This window comes from Callorhinus ursinus, unplaced genomic scaffold (genome assembly GCF_003265705.2).
Source record: "Callorhinus ursinus isolate GAN/ISIS: 27379988/994484 unplaced genomic scaffold, GSC_fseal_2.0 scaffold1, whole genome shotgun sequence".
NCBI classification, from domain to species: Eukaryota; Metazoa; Chordata; class Mammalia; order Carnivora; family Otariidae; genus Callorhinus; species Callorhinus ursinus.
Window position 1 is genome coordinate 75,797,775 of NW_027397063.1, and position 15,822 is coordinate 75,813,596.

General features: G+C 38.8%; 1 long non-coding RNA gene and 1 pseudogene across 1 annotated transcript in view; both read right to left on the bottom strand.

Annotated features, from left to right (window-relative positions):
• Positions 1-15,822, bottom strand: part of LOC112822085 (uncharacterized) — a 712,470-nt gene that overhangs the window by 517,223 nt on the left and 179,425 nt on the right. The gene's annotated exons all lie outside the window — the stretch shown is intronic.
• On the bottom strand, positions 541-2,366 carry LOC112819724 (TRAF-type zinc finger domain-containing protein 1 pseudogene; annotated as a pseudogene).

The following is a 15,822-nucleotide window of genomic DNA, read 5'->3' on the forward strand; positions in this document are numbered from 1 at the left end:
AGGCCTCAGTCCTGATCCAGGCAGAGCCCAGCATGGTGTGGCAACAGGGAGCCCCCAGCCTTCTCCATCAGAAGACAGTAAAGACAAAGGATCCATGCTCCCCACCAGAAACAGAAGGCAGTTACACCAAATGCCAAAGAAGCATATTTAAACAAAGCCTCTAGTGCACTCACCTCTAGCTCAACTCATCTCCAAAGCCTTGTTCCTAACATATATTGCAACTGGCCTGAACACTTTACCAGAATGCCTCCATACACACCAGAGGCCCAAATTCTAGAGTGGGAAGGGACAGTACACAGGAGAGGGTACCTAAAAGTTCCCAAAGTGAGGCCCCAGCAGAGAAGAGAATCACTTCACTGGTGAGTACCAGGTTTCCAGAACCCTCTCTCCTCTTTCCACCAGGACTACACAGCACCAAGAAGCAGTGGCAATAGTATGTCAAAAGATGGAGCCCTGGTGGGCTGAGAGGCCATAACTTGTATTTCTGTGCAGCCAAAAGGCAGTAGCTAAAGATGAAACATTTCTCAACAGCCTCCCCGCTAACCCTCCCCCAAACCCTCAAACACCCACAGCACAATCTCAAAAGACACAAAACGGCCACAACCTACAAAAAGTTAAAATCTGTAAAATCTCCCCTGCCCACAGAACCCAAGAGATGGGGCCTGAACCACGGCAAGTGCTGCTGTGCAGAAAAGATAGAACCACTGTGCAGGTGTTCTGTGACACCATTACTCCTCCTCATCTTCCTCCTCTGCATTCCCAGCTCCCTGTTGCTTGGGGGTTTTTGCCTTTACAGTTCTGTTTCGTTAGTTGGCAGCTGTGGAGGTGACCCGCGAGTTCCTGCCACCTTCACTCCTACCACTTACTCTGTACCTCCCTGAGGGCCCACGGGGGAAGGTGGGTACAAGGTTTTCTGGGTAGAGATTTCGCACTGGGTGAATCACTGGAACGTGTCCAGTGGCCATGGCTGCATTACGGCTGTTTCAATTGCATGCCCGGCCTGGTGTCTGACACGCCTCTTGGGCAGCTCTGGTGAGGTCTCTGGAGGCTGGAAATCCTGTCTAGGAATCCCCTCTGTCACATGGTTGTTTGCTGTGGCTGGGCGTTGGTCACACTGGTCCTGGTAATGGAACAGCACCTCCTCCTCCAGCTGTACCCCAAAGAATTCACATGGGATGATGATGCTATCCTCCACGGGGGGTGAATTGCTCAGGCCCATCAAAGAGTCTAACTGGTTACTCACAGCCTGCTGCAAAAACTTTTGGAAGATGACATCAGGGCCCTCCACCCCTTTGAGGGAAGTACTGCCCATACTAAGTGAAGGTAAGGTACGGGAAGGATTACAGCTTATCTGATGGTCTATCAGCAGTTCCTCTGGGTAGAGCTCCTCACAAAATTCACAAGGCAACATGGTCCAGTCAGCTGCACCCTTCATGTCATTCAGAGCACTGGAACCTTCAAGGGACTGGTCTGTACCACATACAGCCCTCCAGAAGTCCTGCTCTGCCACACTGCAGGCCTGCCCTTCATTTTGCAGACTTAGGGCCAACATGAAGTCCAAGTTTACACTGTCTTCACCACCCTCTTTTTGGGGGGCTCCCAGTTTCTATTCCTTTCCTGCCTTTCTTGTACTTCCAATAGATTATTCTGAATTGGAAACTGGGCTGTCATGTTCCTTTGGTTGGTAGTTCTACTATGGAAAAGATCTGATTCAAAGGCTCTCAGGGGTCTTTGGGGTAGCCTCATAGGTGGGTCCAGAGCCTCAATTTGCCTGAGGAGTTGGGATGCAATCCAGATGCCATCTTGACCCCAGGACTCATCATATGCATTAGGAGGCATGGCAACCTTATCTCTCTTTTCCTCCCCATCTCTTCCACAAACTTCAGGATGAGTCTTAGACCTTTCACCAGTAGCGCGCACGATTGCCACATAACTCCATCGGGCACCACAGTAATCTTCATGGTCCTTCAGTTTGAGAACAGAAAGTTCCAAATCACAGTGCTGGCAAAGGGCAAGCCGTAGAGGACACTCAATCTTCTCATGCTTCTTTAACTGCCTCTTCTCCAACTTCTTATTACATTTGCAGGTCACCTGACAATGTTCTGTAGCCATGTGACTCTCCATGTCAGATTTGGGAAATGGTTCCTTGCAGATAGAACACATACCAATGTTCCTTTGACAGTGGATCTCATAGATGGTAAAATTAAACACAGGAATTCCTTTTTTGCAACTGTCACACAGTTGAGTGTCCTGGTCATCTAGAAATTCAGCCATCTGTAGTTCTTCCTGAAAACCGGGATGACAGCAAGGACCTGCAGCTGACCCACCAGCCACAGACACAGAGCCTCCTCAGTCAGCCCCTGCACTGAACAACCTGATATGAGGAATTCTTAATATCAGGAAACAAACTGAGGGTTGCTGGAGTGGTGGAGGGTGGAAGGGATGGGGTGGCTGGGTGATACACATTGGGGAGGGTATGTGCTATGGTGAGCGCTATGAATTGTGTAAGACTGATGAATCACAGACCTGTACCTCTGAAACAAATAATACATTATATGTTAAAAAAAAAAAAAAGAAGAAGATAGTAGGAAGGGAGAAATGAAGGGGGGAATCGGAGGGGGAGACGAACCATGAGAGACTATGGACGCTGAGAAACAAACTGAGGGTTTTAGAGGGGAGGGGAGTAGGGGGATGTGTTAGCCCGGTGGTGGGTATTAAGGAGGGCACGTATTGAATGGAGCACTGGATGTTATATGCAAACAATGAATCATGGAACACTATATCAAAAACTAATGATGTAATGAATGGTGACTAACATAATAAAATTTAAAAATAAATAAAAAATAAAAATCCTACGCCTATAGGTATCATGCTAGAGTGTTTCAGAAGGGAAAACACAAAGGCTGTGGAATTCCATGGTTGAGGAGGAAAAGCGGCCTCATTTACATAAGGTCTGATTCCCTAAATTGAGAGCAGAGATGGAGTTCTAAGTTCAAAGAATGGCAGTCATGAACCTAATGCACCTGAGGTGGTAGGACTTCGGAAGCTAATAGCCCCAGAATTTACTAAAGGCAATGCTGTCTGTCCAGCAGAGGACATCCAAAAATGAACAACTGTTTCCCCTGAGGCTTGTTAGCATGAGGAAAAAAGGCTTTCCTTTCAGAAAAGGAAAATTTTGCTTTACATTTAATTTAATGCCACACAGAGAAGACAGACAAAATGAAATGTCTTAAGAAAAGAGGTGCAAGGGAGCCTGGGTGGCTGTCGGTTAAGCATCTACCTTCGGCTCAGGTAATGATCTCAGGGTTCTGGGATCAAGCCCCGAGTTGGGCTATTTGCTCAGCAGGGAATCTGCTTCTCCCTCTCCCTCTACCTGCCCCTCCCCCTGCTTGTGCACACTCTTTCTCTCAAATAAATAAATAAAATCTTAAGAAAAAAGAAAAAGAAAAGAGGCCCAAACTATTTAAACTAGGAACCAGTAAAGGAAGTAGAGATATTTAACTTGGTCTAGAGGAACTCCCAGAGAACTCTACAAACAGAGATGTAGCTACACAGACACAGCCATAGACTGTGAGGCAGGCATGGAGACAAATGTGGAGCTAGATGCTGATCTAGATGTGGGTGTGGATGCAGATGTATACATTCTCTCATGGAGAAGGGCAATAGATTTGGCCTATGTCCCTCCTTAGGTCAAACTGAAATTAATGAATAAAAACTACAGAGAAAATTATATCAACATTATAAAAAAGTTTCTAATATTAACATGGCCCAGAAATGGAATGAGGTCATTTAGGGGTTAATCTCTAATACTTAAAGTGTTCAGATAGAAACTGAACTACTGTTTAGGTTGAAGGTTATAAAGAGAACATGAGCATTATTTCAGTTTATCTAGATATCTGTCAAGAAATGTAAAGGGCCTACATGCAAGAAAAGTTAGCCTGCCACAGTTTCATGGATGGATATTAAATAAGAAATGTCTTTTTAAGCTCTTTTATCTCTGTGGTAAGGGTCTCACTGATGTCTTCTATTCTCTTCTCAAGCCCAGTGAGTATCCTTATGATTGGTGCTTTAAATTCTCCATCAGTCATGTTACTTCCATCTGTTTTGCTTAGATCTCTGGCTGTATGGAAGTGCTGAATCACTAGATTGTACACCTGAAACTAATGTTACACTGTATGTTAACTAACTGGAATGTAAATAAAAACTTTAAAAAAAAGGGGGTGCCTGGGTGGCTCAGTCCATTAAGCATTTGTCTTCGGCTCAGTCATGATCCCAGGATCTTGGGATTGAGCCCCACATTGGGCTCTGAGCTCAGCAGGGAGTTTGCTTCTCCCTCTGCCTGCTGCTCTCCCTGCTTGTGCTCTCTCTCTCTGTCAGATAAACAGATAAAATCTTAAAAAAAAAAAAGCTTAAAAAATGCCTATTAAGATGAAGATTCCTTAAAAAACTTAAAAATAGAAATACCATATGACCCAGTAATTCTACTACTGAGTATTTATCCAAGGAAAAGAAAAACACTAATTTGAAAATATATATGCACCCTTATGTTTATTACAGTATTATTTACAATAGCCAAGATATATAAGCAGCTTAAGTGTCCCATCGATAGATGAATGGATAAAGATGTGGAATGAAATATTACTCAGCTGTAAAAAGGAATGAGATCTCACCATTTGCAACAATATGGATGGACCTAGAGAGCATTATGCTAAGTGAAATAAGTCAGATAGAAAAAGAAAAATACCATATTATTTCACTTATATGTGTAATCTAAAAAGCAAAACAAGGGGTGCCTGGGTGATCGATCCTGGGTGGATGGAGCCCCACATCAGGCTCCCTGTTTGGCGGGAAGCCTGCTTCTCCCTCTGCGGCTCCCCCTGCTTGTGTTCCCTGTCTCGCTGTCTCTCTCTGTCAAATAAATAAATAAAATATTTAAAAAATAAAATAAAATAAAAAGCAAAACAAATGAACAAACAACCAACAAATCAAAACAGAAGCAAGACTCATAAATACAGAGAACAAACTGGTGGCTACCTAAGGGGATGACAGATGGGGTTGGGTGAAATAGGTGAAGGTGATTAAGAAGTACAAACTTATAAAATAAATAAGTCATAAGGATGAAAAATATAGCATTGGGAATATAGTCAGTAAGATTGTAATAACATGTGTGGTGACAGATGGTTAACTACACTTATGTATACTTGGTGATGTAGAATTGTCAAATCATTATGCTGTACACCTGAAACTAATATAACATCTATGTCAACTATACTTCAATAAAAAATTTTTTTAAATAAAAAAGAAATGCCTACTAATGGTAATAATAGAGAAAAATAAGCAAGCCCACAGATGCTCTGAAGTTATGCTCAACTTCAGTTCTTAAGCAAACCTATTTAATGTTGTATATCCTGAACACACTTAAATATTGACTAAGATGTTAGAAAAATATAAAGCTCCATTACTGGTACTCCATTAATAACAAATTGGAGTGATTTCACTATTTGTATTATATATTTTTAAAAGGATCCTGTCAAGGAAATAATATAAATAAAATTGAAATGGATGTGTTCAATCTACCAGAGAATAAAAATTTCAACAATTAGAGAAACATTAAATTATAAATATTTGCTATGCTAATTAAAATCATATTATCAACCATTAAAGTGGGTCCTATAGGATTTCTACTTTGTAGTGTTTTCTTAGTCTAGTTTGGGATGCTTTATGAATTTCAAAGTAATAAAACTGATTTGTTTGAAAATGTTACATAACTTAAACCATTTAAGTTAATTTTGCAATCAGTCTGATTTAGCAGACTGTCCCAATCAAAATTTAAAGCACTTCTATTTACATTAATGACTATTACTGATACCAATCAAGGCAGAGTTATTTAAGCAATGAAACAACCTTGGTATTAGAGCAGAATCAAATTGATTTGGAAACACAGATATGATATTATAGGTGCATATACTAATCCTACCAGCACATATCCTAGATAAAAATTATTTGCTAATAAGAATCATGACTGATGTCATGAGTTATAACATTTCTTTTATTACTATTTTCAACATTGTCATAATTCCTGATCCCTCCCTTTCCCTCAGACCCCAGAGCCAATCAATCAAGAAGATTTTTGGGCTTTAACTTCCAAATACATAGGTACTCTGTCTCTCACAGGCTGCTGGGGACCTAGTCCATACATCATTATCCACGCCCGAACTGGTTCAATGGTCACTGAACCGACCTTTTTCATCCTCCTCCTCCCTTCACTAATGCCCACCTCCCTCCTTACTCTTCTCACAGCCATAGAGTAATCCTCTTAAAACTCTACTGCTTAAAACCCTTCAAAGGCCTCCCCCTGTCTTTAGAATGAAATCCAAACTTCTTTCCAGGACTTGTCATTGCCTGCATGATCTAGCACCTGCCCATCCCTACAAAACCATCTCCCAAAGCTCCTTCCTTTACCCACTTGCCTCTTGACCCCCGGTAATTTTTGTCTTCTTACAACATAAATTTATGCTACAGTATCTGCCTAGAACGTCCTTCCTGCAGCTTTTCTCATGTCAAACTCATTCTTATTCTACCGATTTCTCTTTGATGTCCACTCCTCAAAAAGGCTTTCCTGGCTATCCCAGCATCTATTCTGCCCCAGGTAACCTTGCTGTTCTCCATCTCCATCTCAGAATCTTGTTTGTAGTCTTCACAGGGCCTGTCTCAACTTACTATTTACCATAGCTTATTTTTTATTCTGTCTTCACTAGATTATAAACTCCATGAAGGAACCATGTCTGTCTCATTCACTGCTATGCCCCAAAACTCAACACAGTTGAGCATTCAGTAGAAGTTCAGTATGTGTGTGTGTGTATGTGTGTGTGTATGTGTATGTGTGTGTGTATACATATATATATGTATATATATATATTCAGTAAGATTGTAGTAACATGTGTGGTGACAGATGGTTAACTACACTTATGTATACTTGGTGATGTAGAATTGTCAAATCATTATGCTGTACACCTGAAACTAATATAACATCTATGTCAACTATACTTCAATAAAAATTTTTTAAATAAAAAAGAAATGCCTACTAATGGTAATAATACAGAAAAATAAGCAAGCTCACAGATGCTCTGAAGTTCTGCTCAACTTCAGTTCTTAAGCAAACCTATTTAATGTTGTATACTTTGAACACATTTAAATATTGACTAAGATGTTAGAAAAATATAAAGCTCCATTACTGGTACTCCATTAATAACAAACTGGAGTAATTTCGTTATTTGTATTATGTATTTTAAAAAGGAGCCTGTCCTTTTATACACACACACACACACACACACACACACACACACACACACACACACTGAATGAATGAATGAGTGTATGAATATAACAAAACTGTAGTCTTTCCTCAATTTCAAAAGTGGTTGAAAATTTTGTATATATATATATGAAAATCTTATCTGAACATCTATACTGCAAAACAAAACTGAGAAATTAAAATATTATTTAAAGTAATCAACCAAGTTATTGCTTTTGGCAGACAATATAGCTCATAAAAATGAGTCACACCTCAAACTGAAAGCCTTTTATTAATTCCTCCTGGTCAAGTATAAATAGAAAAACAAATGTCCTGCCTAGGGCTTGCCACTTACAATAGGAAAACCAGGTTAAAGAGATGGCAAGCCAGAAAATGGAAAGTGACCCTGCTCTGATACACAGGTGAGGCGGCACAGTCCTCACACTAACACTGACAATGATCTCGATGATGGTAATGGTGATGATGACAATGATGACAATGATGATAAGAGCAGCATTTGTCAAGCATTTGCTAATGTGCCAGACACTGTTCTAAGTGCTTGCCATATACTAACTCCTTTAATCCTTGTAACAACCTTACTGCTATCCCCACTTTACAGATGAGAAATTCCAAGGCTTAAACAATTAGAGTAAGCATTTGAATTTACAAATGTCACACAATTAAGAAAAGTAAAAGCTGAGATTTAATCCTAGGTACTGTGATTCTAGATGCTGACATTTATTTCTATTAAAGAAAAACCAAAATATTCTGTTTGAATATACCACTAGGCCAAACACTCATAGTCACATAACCAAAACTTAAAACTGTCCTGACTTACCTGAAATGCTGACTCTGACCTGCAACAAAACTTCAGCCTTCTTTATGTCCTTACAGCACGACCTTACAGCTTCCTAGATAATCAGCTATAAGCATTTGCATTATGCAATGAAACGGAGTGAGTTTCTAGTAACCAATCATAAGAGAAAACAATGTACTTACTTCTTCCTGCTTCATAAACTGAACAGTAACTACTAAAAGCTCTGCTCTAATCACTTTCTGTTTGAAATCTCCCTGTTCGCGGTTAGCTTCTCACTCTATAAAATATTCATATCAAGTAAAGCTCTCTGAATTTTCTTTTGACATTTCTAACTATATAAAAATATTTTAAGACATTCCAAGAAGAAAGTGTACCTTATATGGTAATAAGCATAAAGTGATGAAACAGGACCTGTCAGGACTTTGCAACAATGGGGGATGCTCACTTTTCTTACTGGGGAAATCCATATTGGTTTGGACCCAATAACAAGGTTATTTTTTTTTTTTTACCAGAAGGACAAAAAAGCACTCTTCTGATTGTCTCAGAAGGACAGACAACACAGAAATAAACCAAAATAAAACATCAGGTGTCCAAAACAAAGAGTACTTGGATAAGAGAGAGGGAAAGAAGGAAAGAGAGAAGGTGAGAAAGAAGGAAAGACATGCACTACCATGTGAGTCAACAAATAGAGCAGGCAGCCAACATTTTGCAAAACATTTTTAGAGAAAATGAAAGCCACCTTGGTAATACTACTGATAAAGACTTTGAATTCAAAGGAATTTGAGATAAATAGGAAATAGTATTCTATTAGTTTCCTGTGGCTGCTGTCATAAATTACCACAAACTTGGTGGCTTAACAATAGCAATTTATTCCCTGCAATTCTGGAGGTCAGAAGTCTGAAATCAGTATCACTGGACCAAAACCAAGGCATTGGCATGGCAGCATTCCCTCCAGAGATTCTGGTGAAGAATCCATTCCTTACTTCTTCCAGCTTCTTGTGGCTGCCAGCATTTCTTGACCTGTGACTACATCACTCTGATCTTCTAAGGCCAGTGTTGTGAATCTTGCTCTGCTCTGTCTTCACATTGTCTTCCTTCTCTGTGTGTATAAAACTTCCTCTCCCTCCCTCTTATAAAGATACCTATGATGGCATATAGGCCCCACATGGATAAAACCTGGATAATCTCTCTATCTTGATTCTTAATCACATCTGCAAAGGCCTTTTTTCCAGATAAGGTAATATTTAACAGGTTCCAGAGATTAGAACCTGCTATCTTTGGGAGCCAGATTTCAGCCTACTACAAGGATGAAGTGCTCTAATGAAAGGAAATAGCTGGCCTCATCATAGACTAGTGAGACATAAAAACACTGTAGAACTCACAGACCAGTGGAAGTTAGTGCAAGAAAAGGAATCCTTCCAGAACTAGAAGACTAATCATACTTCATTAAGTGTTTTTCCTAGTGCTCTAAATTATGCTGGAAATTAAAGCCAGCATAATTACTGTAGTGTAATGCATAAAAGTTTTGCTTAAATCAATTCTATTGTGAATTGTATCTAATTTTATTCCATAACCTGAGTTCAGTCAATCTTGAAAAAATCTTTGCTGTCTTTATGGAATTCTAGCTTGATGTCCAATCCCAATACACTTAGGCAGGAGAAGAAAGAGAGGGCTTGTCTTTTCTACTCTAGTATATTAGAATCCCAGGGAAGTGCTCTGATGGGCCCGCATAAGCGAGAAGGACAGCTTACTTTAGTGGGAGTGGGGAGGAAGAATCTTCAAAGCAAAAGGGAGGTCTCTACCAAAAGAAGAGAGGAAGGTGTGCTGTGCAGGTAAAAACCACAGAAGTTGACTGCACTCTATGCCAGACCACACACACCTATTATAATACAAGCATCCCACATGCACCTATACATACACACAGAAAAGAAAAGCACTCATTCCTCCCACAAGGGCAACAATCCAAAGCTGTGTCCTGTTTCTGCATCTAGCCAAAAGTTCAAGATCTGAAGGTGATATAGACTTTTCTTCTTTGGATCCAGGCATGTCTCTTCCTGACCTTGCACCCTTTAGCTCAGTGTCTAGCCCAGTGGTTAAAAGAGGACTAATCAGACTGTCTGGGTTCAAATCATGGCTCTACCTCTTAACAGTGTGTGGTTTGGGACAAGTAACCCAACTTTTCTGTGTCTCAGCCTACTAATCTATAAAATGGTGATGCTGATAGTAACTACTTTGTAGAGTTGTTTTATGCATTTAATGAGAGAAAATGCATGAAACACAAAATGTAACCATTCAATAAGTGTTAGGTGCTGTGGTTTTTATTATTTTAGGTGCTAGAGATAGAACATTAAACGAAATAGCAAAGCTCCCGGCAGCCTCCTGGAACTCCAATTCTAGCAGGGGAAATAGAAAAACTAGACAATTAAACAAACAAACAAACAAAAAACAAATAAATAAGACCCCCTTAACAATTTCTGACTTTGGCTATTCAAGCTTCAAATGAAGCCATTATCTCTTTTTGCACTCTTCCACTATTGTTGAACACTTAAAAATGAAGGGGAGCTCTTTGTAGTGATGTAAAAGTGGTGTGAGATAAATTAAGTAAAAAGATGAGGCAGAACAGCATACACTGTATAAGCCCTGATTATATTAAATACACATATACATTACACATACCAATACATCTTGCCATTTGCAACAACATAGATGGATCTAGAGGATATAATGTTAAGTGAAATAAGTCAGTCAGAGAAAGACAAATACCATGTGATTTCAGCCATGTGGAATTTAAGAAACAAAACAAATGAACAAAGAAGAAAAGAGACAAACCAAAAATAACTCTTAACTAGAGAGAACAAACTGATGGTTACCAGAGGGGAGGTGGGGGGGGGATGGGTGAAATAGGTGAAGGGAATTAAGAGTACATTTATCACGATGAGCACTGCATAATGTATAGAAATGCTGAATCACTATTATACACCTGAAACTAATATAATACTGTATGTTTACTGGAATTAGAATTTTTTAAAAAAATTGTTCATACAAGCCAACAATTGGCTCTTTGGCATTCACCCAAATGAGCTGAAAACTTAGGTCTACACAAAAACCTGCACACAAATCTTTATAGCAGCTTTATTCATAATTACCCAAACTAGAAGGCAACAGAGATGTAATTTAGCAGGTGAGCAAATAAACAGTGGCACATCCAGACAATGGAAAATTACTCATTGCTAAAAAAAATGAGCTATCAAGCCATGAAAAGATATGGAGAAACCTTAAATGTATATTATGTAGGGAATGAATGCAATCTGAAAAGGCAACATTGTGTGTGATTCCAATTATATGGCATTCTGGAAAATGCAAACTATGGAGATAGTAAAAGGATTAATGTTTGCCAGGGTAAAGAAATATCTCATTTTGGTTACAGTTTGCATTTCCCTAATGGCTAATAATGTTGAGTATCTTTTTCATGTTTATTAGACATTTGTGTATCTTCTTTAATGAGTTATTCTACTCTTCTGTTTTAATTGAGTTGCTGTATTTTATTACTGAGTTTTAAGATTTCTTATATATTCTGGGTACAAATGCTTTATAAGATATGTGATTTGAAAATATTTCTCCAATTTGTGGTTTGTCTTTATTTTCTTACTGCCTTCTGAAGTGCAAAATTTTTTAATGTTTGTAAAGTCTAATTTTTTAAAAATATTTTATTTATTTATTTGACAGAGAGAGAGAGACAATGAGAGAGGGAACACAAGCAGGGGGAGTGGGAAAGAGAGAAGCAGGCCTCCCGCCGAGCAGGGAGCCCCATGCGGGGCTCGATCCCAGGACCCTGGAATCATGACCTGAGCCGAAGGTAGACACTTAACGACTGAACCACCCAGGCGCCCCTGTAAAGTCTAATTTATCAATTTATTGTTTTATTAGTCATTTTGGTATTGTACCTATGCTATTTGCTTGACAGAAGGTCACAAATGTTTTCTCCTAAAAGTTTTATAATTTTGGCTTTTACATTTAGGACCAAAGTCCTCTTTAAATTAATTTTTGTGTATATGGATATCCAATGGTCTTACCAACCTTTGTTAAAAAGACAGTCTTCTCCCCCATTGAGTTGGCTTGGTACCTTTATCCAAAATCAATTGACCATAAATATAAGGGTTTGTTTTTTGACTCTCAATTCTGTCCTGCTGATCTATATGTCTATACTTATGCCAGTGCCACACTGTCTTGATTATTGTACCCTTATAACAAATTTTGAAAGCAAGAGGTGTAAGTCCTACATTTACTTTGTTCTTTAGTTTCAAAATTGTTGTGGCTATTTTATATACTTTGCATTTCCATATAAATTTTAAGATCAGCATGTCAAATTTCTGCAAAAAAAATGCCTCTTGAGATTTTGATAAGGGTCATTTTGAATCTACAGATTAATTTAAGGCAATACAATAAGGAAATACAATAGTTCCTTGTATATTGGTCTTGTATTCCAAAACACCGAACATTTATTAGTTCTAGTGCTTTTGAGTGTGTGAATTCCTTAAGATTTCATGCCTTTTGCAAATATAGAAAATTTATTTCTTATTTCTTCCTTTTAGTTTGGTTGTCTTTTATCATTCCTTTCTTCCCTTTCTCCTCTCTTCTCTCTCACTCTCTCCCTCCCTCCATCTCTCCACTCTTTCTTCTCTTTCTTCCTCCCCTTTTTCTTTTCTCCCTCCCTTCCTTCCATTCTTCCTTCCTTTCCTTCCCTACCTCCCTTCCTCCCTCTCTCCATTCTTTCCTCCTTTTCTTTTTTCTTTTTCTTTCCTTCCCTTCCATTCCTTCTTCCTTCCCTCTTCCTCCTTGCTTCCTTCCTTCTTTCCTTCCTTCCTCCCTTTTTCTTTATCTTCTTTTCTTTTTCTTTTTCTTTCTTTCTCTCTCTCTCTCCCCCCACCCCTTTATTGCTTGGGCTAAAACATCCAGTACAATGTTGAATAGGTGTGGTAAAGGTAAGCATCCCTGCCTTATTCCCAGAGTTATGGAAGAAAGCACTTCATCTTTTGCCATCAAGTATGATTTTGGCTCTGAGGTTTCTTTATACAGATGCAGTTTATCAGGTTGAGGACCTGTCCTTTTATTCCTAGTTTAAGGGTGTTAATTATAAAGAAGTCTTTGATTTGTCAAATGCCATGTTTTACAACTATCGAGATGAACATATGCTTCTTTTCCTTTATTCTATTATGATGGTGTGTTACATTTATTCATTTTCACATGTTAAGCAAATCTTGCATTCTTGGGATAAATTCCACTTGATCATGGGTATAATCTCTTTTTATAGGTCTCTGGATAAGGTTTGCTAGTATTTTATTGGGGATTGTTTAATCCATATTTATGAAGGATATCAGTTTATAGTTTCCTTGTAACATCTTTGGATTTGGAATCAGAGTAATATTGACTTTGTAGAACAAGCTGGGAAATGTTTCCTCTTTCTTTTTTTTCTGGAAGAGTTTCTGAAAGATTCATTTAATTTCTTCCTTAAATATTTAATAGAATATACCAATGAAGATATGTAGGTCTGGGATTTTCTCTGCAGATAGATTTCAAATTACCAATTTAATTTCTATATTTGTTATAGGCCTATTTACATTTTCTTTTCTAGTCAGTTTTATTTTTTTATAATTTTTTTTATTGTACTGTATGGTGACTCACATAACACATCATTAGTTTTTGATGCAGTGTTCCATGATTCATTGTTTGTGTATAACACCCAGCGCTCCATGCAATAGGTGCCCTCCTTAATACCCATCACCAGGCTCACCCATCCCTCTACTCCCCTCCCCTTTAAAACCCTCAGTTTGTTTTCCAGAGTCCATAGTCTCTCATGGTTCATCTCACCCTCTGACTTCCCCCCCTTCCTCTTTCCCTTCCTTCTCCTAATGTCCTCCATTTTATTGCTTATGTTGCACAAATAAGTAAAACCATAGAATTGTCTTTCTCTGTTTGACTAATTTCACTTAACATACTCTCCTCCAGTTCCATCCATGTTGATGCAAATGGTGGGTATTCATCCTTTCTGATGGCTAAGCAATATTTCATTGTATATATGGACCACATCTTTATCCATTTGTCTGTTGAAGGGCATCTTGGCTCCTTCCACAGTTTGGCTATTGTGGACATTGCTGCCATGAACATTGAGGTGCATGTGGCCCTTCTTTTCACTACATCTGTATCTTTGGGGTAAATACCTAGCAGTGCAATTGCTGGGTCATAGGGGAGTGCTATTTTTAACTTTTTGAGGAACCTTCACACTGTTTTCCAAAGTGGCTGTACCAACTTGCATTCCCACCAACAGTGTAAGAGGGTTCCCCTTTCTCCACAACCTTCTCCAACATTTGTTGTTTCTTGCCTTGTCAATTTTTGCCATTCTAACTGCTGTAAGGTGGTATTTTAATGTGGTTTTGATTTGAATTTCCTGATGGCTAATGGTGTTGAATATTTTTTCATGTGTCTGTTAGCCATTTGTTATGTCTTCTTTGAAGACGTGGCTGTTCATGTTTTCTGCCCATTTTTGACTTATTTGTTTTTTGGGTATCGAGTTTGAGAAGTTCTTTATAGATCTTGGATACCAGCCCTTTATCTGTAGTGTCATTTGCAAATATTTTCTCCCATTCCATGGGTTTCCTCTTTGTTTTGTTGACTATTTCCTTTGCTGTGCAGACGCTTTTTATCTTGATAAACTCCCAAAACTTCATTTTGTTTTGTTTCCCTTGCCTTTGGAGACGTGTCTTGAAGTTGCTGTGGCCAATGTCGAAGAGGTTACTGCCTATGTTCTCTTCTAGGATTTTGATGGATTCCTGTCTCACGTTGAGGTCTTTCATCCATTTTGAGTTTATCTTTGTGTATGGTATAAGAGAATGGTCGAGTTTCATTCTTCTGTATGTAGCTGTCTAATTTTCCCAGCACTATTTATTAAAGAGACTATCTTTTTTCCATTGGATATATTTTTAAAGATTTTATTTATTTATTTGTTTGTTTGTTTGTTTGTTTGTTTGTTTGACAGAGAGATGGAGAGCACAAGTAGGCAGAGAGGCAGGCAGAGGGAGAGGGAGAAGCAGGCTCTCTGCTGAGCAGGGAGCCTGATGCCGGACTCAATCCCAGGATCCTGGGATCATGACCTGAGCCGAAGGCAGCCACTTAACCAAATGAGCCACCCAGGTGCCCCTCCATTGGATATTTTTATCTGCTTTGTCAAAGATTAGTTGACCATGGAGTTGAGGGTCCATATCTTGGGTTGTCTATTCTGTTTCATTGATATATGTGTCTGTTTTTGTGCCATGCTGTCTTGGTGATTGTGCTGTCTTGGTGATCACAGCTTTGTAATACAGCTTGAAATCAGGCAACATGATGCCCCTAGCTTTGTTTTTCTTTTTCAACATTTCCTTGGCGATTTGGGGACTTTTCTGGTTCCATACAAATTTTAGGATGGTTTGTTTCAGCACTTTGAAAAATGCCATTGGTATTTTGATCAGGATGACGTTGAAAGTATAGATTGCTCTGGGCAGCACAGACATTTTAACAATGTTTATTCTTTCAATCTATGAGCATGGAATGTTTTTCCATCTTTTTATGTCTTCTTCAAGTTCTTTCATAAGTGTTCTGTAGTTTCTAGAGTATAGATCCTTTACGTCTTTGATTAGGTTTATTCTAAGGTATCTTACGGTTTTTGGTGCTATTGTAA